This window comes from Psittacula echo (genome assembly GCF_963264785.1).
Source record: "Psittacula echo genome assembly, chromosome: 1".
NCBI classification, from domain to species: domain Eukaryota; kingdom Metazoa; phylum Chordata; class Aves; order Psittaciformes; family Psittacidae; genus Psittacula; species Psittacula echo.
This window is the reverse complement of record NC_137735.1, coordinates 96,972,142-96,987,878: the sequence shown is the minus strand read 5'-3', so window position 1 is coordinate 96,987,878 and position 15,737 is coordinate 96,972,142.

Below are 15,737 nucleotides of genomic sequence, written 5' to 3'. Positions count from 1 at the left end.
ATCTGTAATTCTTCTGATAGTTGGCAAAGATTTATAACAGTGTGACCTTCCTGCAAAATTTATTGCAGGATGGGCAGACAAGGAGTATCCAAAGCTAGCAGATGTTTGGGAGGCTCTGTCTCTAAACTAACTGATAAGTAGAAGGATGGTGTGAAATAACTCATTCAGGTTTAGTGGGGCCACTAAATCCTGTTATCTCACCACAGACCTACAACACAAACATTGTTCTTTAAAGCTAAAGATACTTTAGAAGACTAGTGTGAAACAACTAACGCATGTTTAGTGGGGCCACTAAATTCCACAGACTTAACAACATAAACATTGTTCTCTTTCTACAACCTAAGTTAAGCTAAAAAGTACTTTAACTCTATATTTTCCAGGCACTAGCTTTTCTTATATCAAGCCCCCCCCCTTCCCTTCTTTCTTTTACCTTTACAATTTCTTTTGCTATGTGACTCCGTTTTGCTCAAGAGTTCCCGTCCTTCTTTGTTGTCTAATTTGTGTCTTTAGCGAGCTTTGTTTCTGTTATTGTAAACTCCTACAGTTATATCCACATAACCACACCTAGGATTTGCGAAAGCCAATACATTTATGTGATTATCACACCAGATAGCTGCTGAAATCAGTGACTGGAACATCTGGATTAACAGATAAACCTCAAGGATGCTGATGGATGATGATACTACAAGACCTACAAAATGTACTTTGCTATGATTGAATAATTAGAAATATGCATTAGTAGGTAATAGGATGATTCCTATCATACCCTTAGAGCGTAAGCTATAAAACCACTTAAAGAAAAATCACTTGGATAAATATTTACCTTTATAATTCCATTCAGTCAGCACGGGCCAGATGAGATTTTTTTAACAAAAGCAGGAGGCACACAAAGCCAACAGAACAAGCTTTGTTTTAGCTTTCCCCTCGATTGCACAAATGAGATAACTCGGAGGTGCTGAAGGGGTGCTTACTGTAGCAAGAACCGAGTGTGCCATCTGTGAGTTGCTTGGGAGCATTTGCATTCTATATGCAAAAGTCCTTTACTAAATATCCCATCACCCTTTTCTCCTTGTTTTACGACCATCTTTTTAAGAGGTGACACTGCTTTATCACTATGGAAGCACCAGTTTCCTAATAATTACTAAGAACACACAACATTTCCCTTAGTTTTCTTATCCCACCTTCAAGCACCAGCTTTCTGTGAATCCTTTCATGGAGAGAAGAAGCACTGTCACTTGGAGAAGGAAGTTATCATCAATGCATTTCAGGAACCTCCTGGGTTGCTTCTGCCCTGCTGTGTTGCCCGTCCAACAGATGCCAGGGTGGGTGAAGTGCCCCATGAGAACCAGGGCTTGTGAATGTGAGGCTGCACCTACCTGTCTATAGAGGGCCTCACACTCTCAGTCTTCCTGGTCTAGTGGCCCATAGCAGACGCCCACTGTAATATCCCTTGCCCCTGCTCTCCCTTTAATCGTGATCCATAAGCTCTTGGTCAGCTCTTCATCCATCCCATCTTATTTCTCTGTCATACGCTGCTTGAAATTTTCAGAATGGCTTTCATTTATTTATTGTTTTTTTTTTACTACAGATCTTGTGACTGTTCTCTGTCTACATATTACAGTATTTTCCTTACATAATGCCTTTTAGCCCATAGCATGTATTAAGGAAGTCCTAATTTCCCATGGAAGTTCAGATTTTTCTTGAATTATCCCATATAAAATTACTCTAAGTTCTTCAGAGTGATGCGGCCAGTTTAATATGTTCCATTATGTGCTTTGAGGTCAAGCTGAGTGGTCTCACTGCATAATTTAATTTGAAAATAACATTTATGATGCTTCTGTGGATAATTATCACAGTTCTTGTTAATGCAACTCACATGGCTGCAGCTGTGTTGGCCCGATGAGTCAACAAGGCAGTCTTTGCCATTCTTAGAAATGTCATTGTAAGGCAGTGCTTGAAGAACTAGTTGGAGTAGTAACAGCTTAATTGTTGTAATATAAAATACAAACAGGTCGCTCTATGCTTAATTCCTTCCTATGAGCCTACAATTGCTCTCTTACTATCAGTATCCTAATCTGATCCAATATTATTTCTAATATCTTCTTAGCTCCATATTCTCTGGTCCAGGCAAAACTGCACTGGTCCTGATTACACTACCTCCACTGAACTCACACTAATGGCTTGAGCTTTGAGAAAGTGTTGCATGCTGGTCAAAGGCCTGAGCGCGGTTTTGCTTGTATTCTCTGGAACAGAATTGAGACTCAAAACGGAGTCAAGCACCAAGGAACTGCATTTGCACAACAACAAATTTGCAAATTCCAAAGAGAGAGAGAGAGATATGAAGAGAGAAAAGAAGGAAAGTAAGAGGAAAGAATAAAAGAGTTCACAGCAATAGCTACTGTGGAGGATGGATGCAGCTTAGTCTCCACCATGAGCAGCGGTTGGGACTTCATACAGGTGGTTGGACACAGGCCTTGGGAGAGATAAAAATAAAGAAGAGAAAAGGAACCAGGAGAAAGAACAAGGAACTGGCTCTGAGCAAAAATGGAATGTTTAGACGCTGCGTTTGCAATAAAGTGATTATAAGATGCTGTGTTTGCAATAATGTGATCCTAAGACTAACATGATATAAGCCTGTGCAGAGAAAAAGGAATAATGTCATAATCTTGTGATCAGTATTTTATATAGAAATAAGGGAAGTGAAAATTGCTGTGCTGCACTTTGCAGGGCTGGGGCAGGGGCTATAAAACTCAAGCTGTATTTCAATAAAGCGTCTTCTGTTCACCTCCTGAGAGGAGTTCATGTCATCTCTTGTCACAAGCTACCACCCCAGAGCTGTGGCATCCCGACAGTCCAACCAGTTTCCAAGTCCAGTGGGGAAAACTTTCCTCCCCCATGCTGGTTGGTGCCATTCTTTTATGGAGTTGTCATGAGCTGCTCTGGTTAACCACATCCTCCATCCAGCAACAGTAGTGCGCATGCCCAGTACCATCACTAGGGGGTCTTCCAGAAGCTTTAGGTAGTCCTCAGGGGCCTCCTGGCCCCTCCATCTCCTCGACCCTGGATCTGTGCACATACACAAGGGTTTGGTTAAGTTTCTCCAAGTTAGCTCTCCCCCTTTGTTCCAAGGTGTCAGTGGTTTTCCTGCCATAGCAATGTTGGGACAAACATCCTGCACAAACATCCACTATGGCAGTGGTGTCAGCAATGTCGGTTTTTGCCGATGCTGTCTCTTCGGTGGTGTTTTCACCGACACAGTCTCTCACACCCACTGATCAATGCCCAGCTTGTCCCTGAGCAGTGACTGGCCTCTCCTGTCCAACTCTCCCCAGTTTATGTACTGAGCATGACATTCTATGGTATGGAATATCCCCTTGGCTAGTTTGGGTCAGCAACCCTGGCTACGCTCCCTCTTGGATTCTCGGTTTCCCATGCTCTGTTCTTCATGGGCAGAGCATGGGAAACTGAGAAGTCCTTGATCAGGATAAGTATTACTTAGCAAGAAGTAAAACATCGGTGTGTTATCAACTTTATTCTCAGACTGAAGCCAAAACACAGCACTGCACCAGCTATTAGGAAGAAAATTAACTCTATCCCAGCTGAAACCAGGACAGTACCCTTAATACCAATTATGTCATGTCACATTCCATACTGCCAAACACCATCACCTTTCCTGTCTTTTGATATATGTACACACAGATATCTTTCCCTTAGTCTATGGACCATCCCTATAAAAGTCTGTTGAGTTAACTTAGTCCATGACTTTGGGCTCCATCTGTCAAAACAGACTTTCACAGGGCAGTAGAGGTTGTATGTGGTATTGTACTGTTGCATGCTGAAGCCATTTCCAATTCCAGCACCACTCCTCTTGTCCAGTTTCATCAAAGTTCATTCTTCATTAATGATGATCGAAATGGAGTTTAGAGTGATGAATACAGGTGCTGCCAGACACCTGCTGCAATGGTGGGTATCTAGCTGCCCTAGAAGTGATAATATAGAGTATTATGTTGCAATAAACATCATACAGTTTAATTAATAGCCTATTTTCACCCAAAATCAAATCCCCCTGAGGCATGGACTAGACTTCCCCATTCTCCTGCACTACCCACCAAGTGCACCGAGGTCCTTGAGCAAAACCAATCCCACAAATGGGCTTGCCTTTGCCTGAGGCAGGAATAACCTAGACTGCTTTCCTGTGTCACCACCAGACTTGCCTCTCAAGGCCCAGGGTAGTGTTCTGGGCAGTGGTGTGGAGCACAGCATAGATTTCCAGCCATCCTGTGGTTGCTTCCACCATGGTAAGCACATGGTGCTTGCCTTGGCGGGTCAGTGGGAGCGTGATATGGTCAATCTGCCAGGCCTCCCCGTATTTGTACTTCAGCCATCCTCCTCCATACCAGAAAGTGGACCTGATTTGCTAGCCAGTCTGTTTCTAAATGGATGTATGTGACATTTTTATTGTGAGCACAATAAAAGTTGTAGGTAGGTGAAGTTAGACATTTCATTCACCCAATAAAATAAAATTATTCTCTTTTGCTGAAAAAGGTTTTGCAAGATTAATCAATAGAATTGTAATCACTGAGTTGCACAGCAGAGTTTATTGAGTGTTTCAATGAGTCTGTAAGTATCTTAGTTGGTTTTTAACAGTTATTACATATAGTAACAATGGCTAAAAATGGGGAGTCACTTTTCAGTCATGTCCTGCAGGTCCCAGGTCACCTTGAATCAAACAACTGACACCTAGTCACAGGGAGAAGAACTATCAGTTTTATTGATCATGTCTGAACTTTATTGTATGTAAATACAGTGAGTTAGTGCCAAGAATCCATCTCCTGTTATATTGAGTTCACTGTAAGATCAGGGATGTATTCTTCTGTGCTCAGCCTCTTCTCTGGCTGAGAATGGCTTTATTTGATCACATGTTATGTGTAGAAAGAAAGGTTGTACAATGAGCATGCCTATTAATTGTTTTTCACTGTAGCTTGAAGCAGGTCATAACACTACACAGACAGCTAAAAAATTACCTTCTTCACTGACCCACCACCCCATTTCTACATGCAGTACCCAGCAATGTGTCTTCTTTTGGTTTCTCATTCAGTATTGCTGGCCAGCATCACATATGCCAAGAATGGTTGACCATAGAAACATTACAGAATACACAGCTAGGCAAAGTCTGTATGTTTCCCAGTACCTGTTCTCTCTGTCTTGCTGCCTGTTTCCTAACATCTAAAACTGGGTTTTAAAAAGGGAGCTACAATGTACAGCACTGCACTGGAATTTGCAGATTTTCAGTTGAAATGTTTTATCTCAGAGCACATGTTCTTAGTTTTGGGTCTCTGCCATCCTTTGAAATAAGCTGGTAACCAAAAGAGATTAAGGTAATGAAGAAATAACTATTTAATAACTGAAATACAAATGATAATATTTTGCCTTCATTGGGTAAATTAAGAAAAATACAGAACATACTAGACCTAATGAAATAATAAAAGAGTTGTTGGTTGGTCAATTTGTTTACCTATTTTTTAGTGGATGCTATGCACACAGAGTTTTTCAGGCTGTTCTGGGGCTAAGGAATAAGTTCTGCATTTTGAGCAAGATTACCTGTAGATGATTTTCTGGCAAAGAACAGCCACATACCCAGATCAGCAAGTGCCTACGTGGAGTTCGACACGAACCAAGGGACAACTAAAGGTGAAGGAGGATGGGAGTGAGGCACTGGGAGTAACAATCCCAGCAAGATAAGAAGGAGCTGGAATTTACTGAGTTGCTAAATTGAGGACTGTGGGCAAGCTTTGAAGGTCAGGTTCTCACACCTGTGCTTAACCAATTATATGTTAGTTGTTAAGGGCCTTAAAGATATGTATCCAATCACAATAGGCCAAGTTATTGTAAGCAACTTTAAACAATAATATATAAAGAGTTAGCTTTCTATAATAAATGGCTTTTGTCTGATCACGTTGATTTCCAACTGAGTCCATTCCGTGACAATTACCTGAGGTGAGAAATGTCTTGTTTAAAATGCTCTATTTCAAGTAGTTTATAAATTAAAATCATAATATATAGTGAAACAAATGACCACATATCAGCCTCTTAAGAGAAAGGTAACAAAAATGGTTGGCTGGATTACCAATGCTGTGATAGAAGCCACAGACATCTCTCACTGACAAAATATAGGCATTTTCACTGTATTGCATCAGCCTGCAAACACTTTCCTTTTATTTTGCATTCCATAAATATTTATATACTTTCTTATTTTATCATCACAGACCTGACTATAAGAAGATATATATTTGGTTTGTTGCCTGCAGTTGTCCTACCTTGGCAGGCACTGCAAATCAGTATTCAGATCAAAGCCCTGTATGATAGGAGTTAGATGCAGAAAAGCATTGCGGATACAGTTTCTGTGTGGTTTACTGTAAGTACAGCAAAGGATAACACACTGAAAGATATTTAAGGTAATACAAAACTGGGATAAGACAGAATGATCTAAAGAGAAAATCAGAAGTATAGATGTGAGCATTTAGAACTGTTATGAACATTTTACAGATTGATATGCTCCTGTTGCTTTTTCATCCACATGAGAAATCAACATCGGTATCTTTTTGAAATGTCACTTTGGTACATAGATATGGTACAGCACAGTAGTATGGTTTCCTAGCCCATTCCAATCTCTTAATAAAGGTTTAAAAATTTAATGCTGATGTACTGATATCTTGAATACCAAGGGAACTAATGGAAACCCTGATATCAGCTTGCCATAGGATTTCAGTGAAAAAGGTCAGAGGGACAATCAGGTGATTGATCTCTGACAAGGCTGATTATAGATTATTACAAAGACATAAAAAACATGTTAAGTCATAGCAAAGTGCTGTGGCTGCTCTGATATTAATGCATTGTGTAATGTGTTAAAGAGACCTATATTCAAAAAGAAAGGAAACAAAAAGAGTCTTTCTACTCTTTTATTGGTTCTTTATCTGGTATAAAGGATTTCAGTGTCTTCCCTAGTTTTGTTGGAAATATCACAAATCATTAGAAAAACAATTGTATATTTATCTTTAGTTACTAGAAAACAATTGCACATTTATCTTTAGTTACTTTATAACTAAGCATTATGTTAGAAACCTAACCAAGGAACGCTTTGTATAATGACTGAAAATTATCCAAGAATAAAGTTAGAACAGAAAACTTTGTTTGAAACCCGCTGGAACTACCGTTCTGGCCAGTTGCACTTAAGAAACTAGTTAACAATAGTTCCGCAGTTTGGACCAAGGTCAAGTCATCAGAGTGCAGGTGCAAGAGCGAAAGGTGAAGAGTGCAAGACTGAGGAAAACGTAGATACTTCATCCCGAAACCCCTGCCCACGACCACCAGGAGGCAATGCGCAAGTGCGAAGATCATTATAATACAAAGTGGGAATAGCTCATGAATATGTATAGGCATATTGCATCAGCCGACTTGTAGTGTATAAATTGCGAACGCGATGTGACGGGGTTAGAACCAGATTTGGGTGAGTACCCCTGGTTCTCGGCGCCTTAATAAAGCACCTCATATAACCATTCCAGTGGTTATGTGTTTGTCTCGACGCTAACAGTTTGTTTTAGTTTTTTTTTAACCTGACTACATTACCTCAAAGTTGTGAGATAATGAGGGAGAAAGCACAACGGTGACACAAGAAATATGCTAAAACTAACATTGATGGGGGAAATATAAAACTTCATTTGTAGGAATATGGTTGCCTGATCAGGATGGAAAAGGGATTCTCTGAAGTCAATTAAATTGAAGACAGTTAAAAGATTGGATTGACCTCAAGAGGCTTTGGTCACAGGAAATTCTGGTGCAATATTGCATGAACTATGTAGGAAATTCCCTTGTGAAACCTCATAGGAGGTGACTTTGTTTAAAGCAAACTGAAACAAACCTAGCTTCATTCCCCCCCACATGCACCACAGTGTATGCGGTGCCCAAGGAGTCTGCCTGGAATGCAGGCATCAGGGCATGGGTGTTCGAGCTATCTGACTAGCAGTCAGGCACCACAAAAGATGCTAGATGTTGTATTTGAGATCTGTGATGATGACAAGGACAAGTGATACTAGGTGTGTTGATGCTCCTGAGTGGTTCTTAGGTTGTTGACCATGGGCAGAGTTTGGGTATGTCTTTTGCAGTTTTGGATCTTACAGTGTTTCCATCTCTGGCAGTCACTGGGAGTCATTACAGTTCTTTGTCTCCACATCTCAATTTCCTTTGAAGCTGGATGTGGTAGGGTCTCCATGACCTGCTCCTTAGGTGCCGTTAACACAGGCCCCTATCCCTGATGGGTGGGTGTACTTGGCTGTCTCCACACCCAGACATTCCCATTCTGTTCCCACCATCTTAGCCTTTGTATTACAGTTCTTACAGTCAAACTTTAATGGTTGTTGTAGCCTAATTAGGTTGCAAAGGAGATCTGCACACCCAATTCTGAAGAAGACAGGAATCCTAGTGCTGTTACTTGCAGTCTCACACCCACATTTCCACCTCTGTTATGAGCATGATTGGTTGAGTTTTCACCAGGATGTTTGCATTTTCTTTAACTTGGTATCCCGTTTATCTGTAGACCACTCATCAAGGTAGTTAACAGTCTTACTAAGGCATGCTTATCTAATCAAGATAAGCTGTCTACTTCAGATGCAAACTGAAAGTCTTTCAGATGTTGCATAAGTGTCATGTTTTTCAAAGTGTGGCTCCAGAGAGCCCTATTATGTTCTTTGTCTTGTATATATTCACAGGTTTGGGTCCCTAAATTTTTTCTGTTAGAGAGTAGTGTAGGGGAGAGGGACCTGGGGGTCCTAGTGGACGGCAGGATGACCATGAGCCAGCACTGTGCCCTTGTGGCCAAGAAGGCCAATGGCATCCTGGGGTGTATTAGAAGGGGGGTGGTCAGTAGGTCGAGAGAGGTCCTCCTTCCCCTCTACTCTGCCCTGGTGAGACCACATCTGGAATATTGTGCCCAGTTCTGGGCCCCTCAGTTCAAGAAGGACAGGGACCTGCTGGAGAGAGTCCAGCGCAGGGCAACTAAGATGATTAAGGGAGTGGAGCATCTCCCTTATGAGGAAAGGCTGAGGGAGCTGGGTCTCTATAGTTTGGAGGAGACTGCGGGGGGACCTTATTAGTGTATATAAATATATAAAGGGGGAGTGTCACGAGGATGGAGCCAGGCTCTTCTCAGTGGCAAACAATGATAGGACAAGGGTTAATGGGTATAAACTGGAACACAAGAGGTTCCACTTAAACTTGAGAAGAAACTTCTTCTCAGTGAGGGTGACGGAACACTGGAACAGGCTGCCCAGGGGGGTTGTGGAGTCTCCTTCTCTGGAGACATTCAAAACCCGCCTGGACACATTCCTGTGTAACCTTATCTTGTTATAAGGGGCTCTGGCAGGGGGATTGGACTAGAAGATCTTTTGAGGTCCCTTCCAATCTCTAACATACTGTGATACTGTGATACTGTGAGTTCCTATTACATAACAATAGAAAGCCAGTCTCTACATATGCATATGTATGTATTTAAAATGCCTTTAAGCTATTTATTATTGATATCTCTTTGCAGAAATATAATTAGCACATGTTTACATCTGATTCTTTTGGGGTTTTCTTTTCAAAAGTGTTGAACTTTGTCTGAAGAGGATGTTCAACACCACAGTAAATGAGGTCAAATTTGAAGTAAACCTCCTGAACTGGAAGGAATGAGGTGAAGAGCTTCAAGATCACTATATTTCATAGAATCATAGAATGGTTTGGGTTGGAAGGGACCGTAAAGATCATCTAGTTCCAGCCTCCTGCCACAGGCAAGGATGCTTTCCACTAGACCAGGCTGCTCAAAGCCAAGTCCAGCATGGCCTTGAACACTTCAGGGAAGGGGCATCTGCAGCTTCTCTGGGCAAATATTTCACTGTTCCTGTTGCATTGGCTTCCTTGTTAATGTAGACAAAATCTGAATCAACACCACTTAATCTCTTTCAGATCCTTTCAGCCTATTTTTAAAGCTTTCCAAAAGAAAACAAGCATGTTTTAGTCCCATTTGAAATGAGCTATTAGAGATCTATTAGTAGAGGTTTGTTGCTTTGAGTGCAGAGATTTTACTATCAATTCACATGATTTTTTGTACTGAATTTTTAATTCAAAAAATGTAAAATAAAAAACTTTATCAGTCTCTTTAGAGCATCACTGAGAAGCTGTGCATGGAAACCTGCTGTGCATGGAAACCTACTGTGCACCACATCTATTGTGCATGGAAAAGCACTGGCAGGAAACAGGCTTTTTAGGAGCTATGTGGGTGATGTAGGTTATAGTTAAAATTGGAACTTGTGTTACTATTGAAAAAGCCTGAACAGATACGAGGGCCTCCTAAAAGGTCAGGTTGACCTGGAAACAACACTGACTACTGAAGATAGTTGATAGCTGAGAAAAAGACCTTATGTAGGTGGATTATGAAACAGGGCTAAAGAATTTCTTATCAGAAAATACTATCCTTGAAAACTGGTACCCTCCTGAAAACACATGGACATCATCAAGTTATGAATTCAGTGCGTCAGCAAGACTTGATTAGGCTGTCTTTTAGATGATCTATCCTCATTATAACTTCATTTTAATATTACAAATTATGCTTGAGGTCAAAAGACCCCCACCCAGGTTAAAATACCCTTTCCCTGAGCATCTGTAGTAAGAAATCAATGATGTAAATTAACTACCCAATTAGTAAATGGTGTAAGATTCACAGGGAATTACTAACCTGAACTGAATTGTGTAACTGTGAATTTTGTATGGGTTGGTGTGGTAGCACTCCTCTTTGCCCATAATAAGAAATTATGTGCAATAAACAAATACCTTAGCTCTATGTGTGAATTGGGTGTTGCGCATCAAGTGATACATGCTGGGTTTGAGATGGGTGCATTTGAACTGTGCACGGTCACCTTAAGTAAAAAAGGAAGCGGGTGGGTGAACTAGAGGGATCACTCCCTGCCTGCATGATAATAGTGCAATGCTAATACACAGATCAGTATGTATCTGTGGTGCCAGTTGCCAGACTCCTTGAAATGCAATGGAAGATGTGGAAAATGTAGGAATGATTCGTGTCAACAATCGGGAACTCCTTGTGACCATTGTACTTTGTGTGAGATATATAGAAATGATCCTGATGTTTTTGTCAGTACAATAATGAAAGGGAAGAAGAAACAAAGGAATAATCCATTTACTCAACTGCTTAAGTGCTAGCACGGTTGGGTGACCAAGAGACACATCCTGTTACAGGATGTTGTGAAACTTAAGTACTGAGCAAATAGACATACAAGGTGTGGAACAAATAAAGCTAAGACTGTGGTTAAGCTTGTAACAAACGTCTCCCTGTTAATACATTACCAAGAAGGTCGGCAACCTCCTCTAAGAAGTTTCTTCACCAAAAGGAAGACCTCAGCAACAAGAGAAGAACAATGAAAAGAAGCCACGTCAGTATCCGGGTGAAGAAGACAAGGAGATTGGTTGAGACCCAGGACTGAGAAGTATAAAAGACTAAACCCCAAAGATCCCGGTGTGCGTCTTGGGTGGAGCGGAGACTCCCCTGCGCACCCAGCGCTGCTTGCTTATTGCCTCTTACCCTTAATCAATCTGAATAAAATATTCGGAATCAGTCGTGGCTAAGACTGAATTTTTATAACAAAGATAATACACAACACCTTTCATCAATGTATAAAGGAAAAGCAGAAGAAGCACATGGTTTGTGATGTTCCTGCTAGAGGCACACAAGTGTTCATATCATCTTGAGACAAATTCGTTGGTGCTTTGAAGCTGGCCAAGTGTTTACCAGCAGACAAAGCATCCAGCTATCCCTTCTGAAGACCAGCTTTGGAATTTCCTGGCAATGATCCAATGGCGCTGATATCCCTGAAAGGAGTGTTACTTCCTGTATTCTCATGCAAGACACTCATCATTGTTAGACAAGGAAAAAAGCATGACTGTTGATTTTTCCCATGCATGCTTTTATTTTCAGCATTTGAGAGTCCTTTGCAATGTGCTTCATTCAATTCAGCCATTGTTGCAAGCTTGCAGTTTCTCCTTTTCTTTCTGCAGGGATTTCTCATAAGTGTATGTGGTAAACTAACTTTTGGAACTAAAGAGGCTTTCTGTAGCTCCAGTACTTTTAATACTCCAGATTGATTAGGATACAGATTGGAAAGAGCCTTTACAGCTAGCGACACTGGTCACTGGAATATGATGAGGACTAGGTGCCAAATGGAAATAGCACTTGGTGTAGGTTTTAATACTCCTTTATGAAGTTAACTCAATCAGTGTCTGTTGCTGTTTTAAGGGAGCAATATCTAACAAAGGAAGGACAGTGTAGCTTATTCACTACCCACCTAATGCTAATGAGATTAGAATATCCATTACACAGGAAAATAGAAACATAAATGGCCATTACCTATCACATAGTCTTGCAACTTTCTCCCTTGAATCACTTTTCACACTCAGCCCCTGCTGTTACTCCTAAAACCCTGTAACAAGTTTATGCAGACAGTTTCCACAAATTCCGTTAGAGGGTGAGGAGGCAAGCTCAGCACCTAAAGGAACCCCTAGCAGCAGTTACATGGCAATGGCTCTTTTTCCTTTTTCCAATGTATTCAGGCAGAACTACAGAGAAAAAAAATCTAAGAAATGTCTAAAATTTAGGTAGGGTTGGACCCTCTATCCTCAAGGAGGTAAACGCCCTCTTCAGATACATGTGTGGGCTTCATTCTCTGCTTGTGTCTCATCCTGACAAGCTCCTTGCAGCTCTCCTCCAGTGCCATAGCAATCTCACCTGGTGTCAGAGAGCTATGAATAACAAGGACTCTCCAATGTTTTGGTCACTTGCATGCACAGATGACTCAGTAGTTCCTTCTGCAAGCTCACATGGAGCATCTTGAGCCCCACCTCTTCACCTCTGTCAGCCCATCTCTCTCAGCAGTTAGACTACATTAGACTTGAAGAGAATTTGGCACCTCTAGCTGGCCAACCACACAGCAGCGGGCTGTGCTTCCACTTCTGCCTTGCTCCTCCTGCATATCTGTGTGTCTCCCTTCTGGGCTGCCTGGCGCTGAGCACTGTGGAGTTTTCACCATCGCCAGAAACACCCTAGCCAGTTGAAAGTGAGGTGGAGATCACCCTCTGTCAAATTCGTTACGGGCTCATGCTTTTTGTCGCCTCCAAATTTTCCAGTTCTCTGCAAGCTGAGATGTGGCTAATGGTTAGAAAGAACAAGTAAGAGATTTTGTTAGACCCAACCCACAAGGCTATACAAGCTGGCTGTGAAAAGCAAGCCTTGAGGGAAGTGCTAATAAACTGCTTTACTCAGGATGGTTGCAGGAAATCATGCTGCGCTTGTGTCAGAATAGATCAATTTGAAAATACATCCTCTATTTGCTATGTTGTAGGTGGACTTCTGTGTTTTCTTTGGTTTGCTGTTCTTTTATTTTCTCTTCCTAACACTCCCCTCTCAGCTTCTAGGAACCTGATTGTCAGACATTTATTACCTTGCTTACAAAATGAGCTGCAACTGGCTGGGAAATCCAAATGTTCCTTCTCCTTCCCCACCCTCTGAATATACTTATCTGACCGTTATTATTTAAGCCCATCAAACAGAACTGTTAAGGCCAAGCAAAACTGAATCTTTCAGAAACCTGTCTGCCTGGCCTTTATAGTCACTTTCTTCCAGACATCCTCCAGCCTGGTCATCCGGCATTTTTCCTTCAGAAATAATAAACAAGAATGAGATTCACTGATGAAAATTCACAAACTTGTGTTAAAAAGTTTGTCTGTTTTTCCTAACAAGAAATTTATTCCATTGTTGCCTGTTGCTGCATTTCTGTGGTGCACTGGAGCAATATAGACTGCTTGTCTTTAAAGCCAGTGGAAAAGATACAGGTGGCTGGAGAGCAGAAGTTCAAGGGGAAGACTGATCAATGAGAGTTCCAGAGGTGATGAAGTGCACACAATGTTTTAAGACAGAAACTTGAAAATAACTGAATGGGATTAATTCATGCCATGATGTAGGCTCATACCATCCTAAAGAAACAGGCTAACCACATGTCATGGGAAAACATGAAGTGTTAAAGACAAGGCAAAGGCATGATCTACCCAAAGCAGGTAACCCAGGCTGGTGTAACTCTGGCAAACCAACCAGCAACACAGCAGAGCTGAAAAGGCAGATGTTCAAATGTCTGACAGAAATTGATGGCACTGTAGCATTATTATTATTATTTTTCTTGTTCAGAATTAGATATAAATTGCTGAACTTGCTGATATCTAAATACATGAACCTGTACAAATCCATGGCTTTTACGCTTGAAACATAATTTTTCATGTTTTGAAACTTCCAGCCTTGAAAAAGGAAGTTCTATTTTTAATTAATTAATCTACCTTTTATACAGTGCTTATGTTGCTATAAGAACATGTAATGCATCTTTGGGATAGAGTCTTCATTTGGTGTAGAGAACATGACTGTACACCTGCCAGTAATTTTGCTTATTAGTTAAGTAAGATAGTAAAGGTCTGTGAGAACACTATATATATCTATTTAAGCATACATGCCAAGCATTTTGGCAATGTATGACATTTTGTTAACACAGTGAAAAAGCTTTACATAGATGGATAGATGAGTAAACACAGTTTAGCATGGGATAACAGGCTAGTTAATCTATGTTTAAATTGTAGGGCTGCTTCTCCTTTGCACTTGAACTGAATAAATGCTCTTTGTGTGAGAAAAATGTTCTGCTACTGATTTGTACTATTTTGATGGCAGTGCCTCCTAAATTATCTTCAGTTATAATGTGTATCCAGGAAAACACTGGGAATCTATTAATTTGTTCCTGTGAGATACAAGCACATCATATCATTGCTGTCTGACCTTGCCTCCCTACCTTGTTTTTCTTTTATCGAGGCAGGATGGTTTACACTGTGCTTTGAGACAGTTCATTTGATGATGAATTGTGCTAGTTGGCCTTAAATGAGCTGCTTATATTCTGGGAAAAGAAGAGCTATGCACATAAACAATGGCTATCTCCAGCATTACAAGAGACATGAGCTCAGAAAAAGAGACCACCTCTGACAGAGTGCTCCCACTAATCCCTCAGGGCCCTGCCTTTCCCCAGATCACCAACTGTTATGTGTAGGGCTTTTGAATGTAACTAAGAGCCACATGTATACTCGGAGGGTGCTAAATGAAACTGAATTGGGGAAATAAGTTAAAATCACAGAATCATTAGGGTTGGAAGGGACCTCTGGAGATCATCTATTCCAAGCCCCCTGCCAAGGCAGAGCCACCACACACCTGGGACAGGTACCTACACATTTGGTATATCCAAGGTCCTGGGTAGGAAGCACACAGGGTTAAGGTCCACATTCCCTGTGAGACATATAAATCACGACAGTCAAATTCAGAGTCTTATTTGTCAAAAAAAAAAAAAAAAAAAAAAATAGAAACATGAAGGTACAGACACACAGAATTTCCTACAGGGCTCCTTAAAAATCACTGCGGGTAAAACACAATTTCTACTGCAAACAACACATCCCATCTTTAGTTAGGTCTTTGTCAGTTTAGCAACTCTCAGTTTCATCAAACAGGGCCAACATTCTCAGGATTTCTCTGACAAAGATGTCCCTCCAGGACCTGGGAGATTATCCAATTCTAATCTAAAGAAACTTACAGCAAGAAGGAGTAACTAAAGACT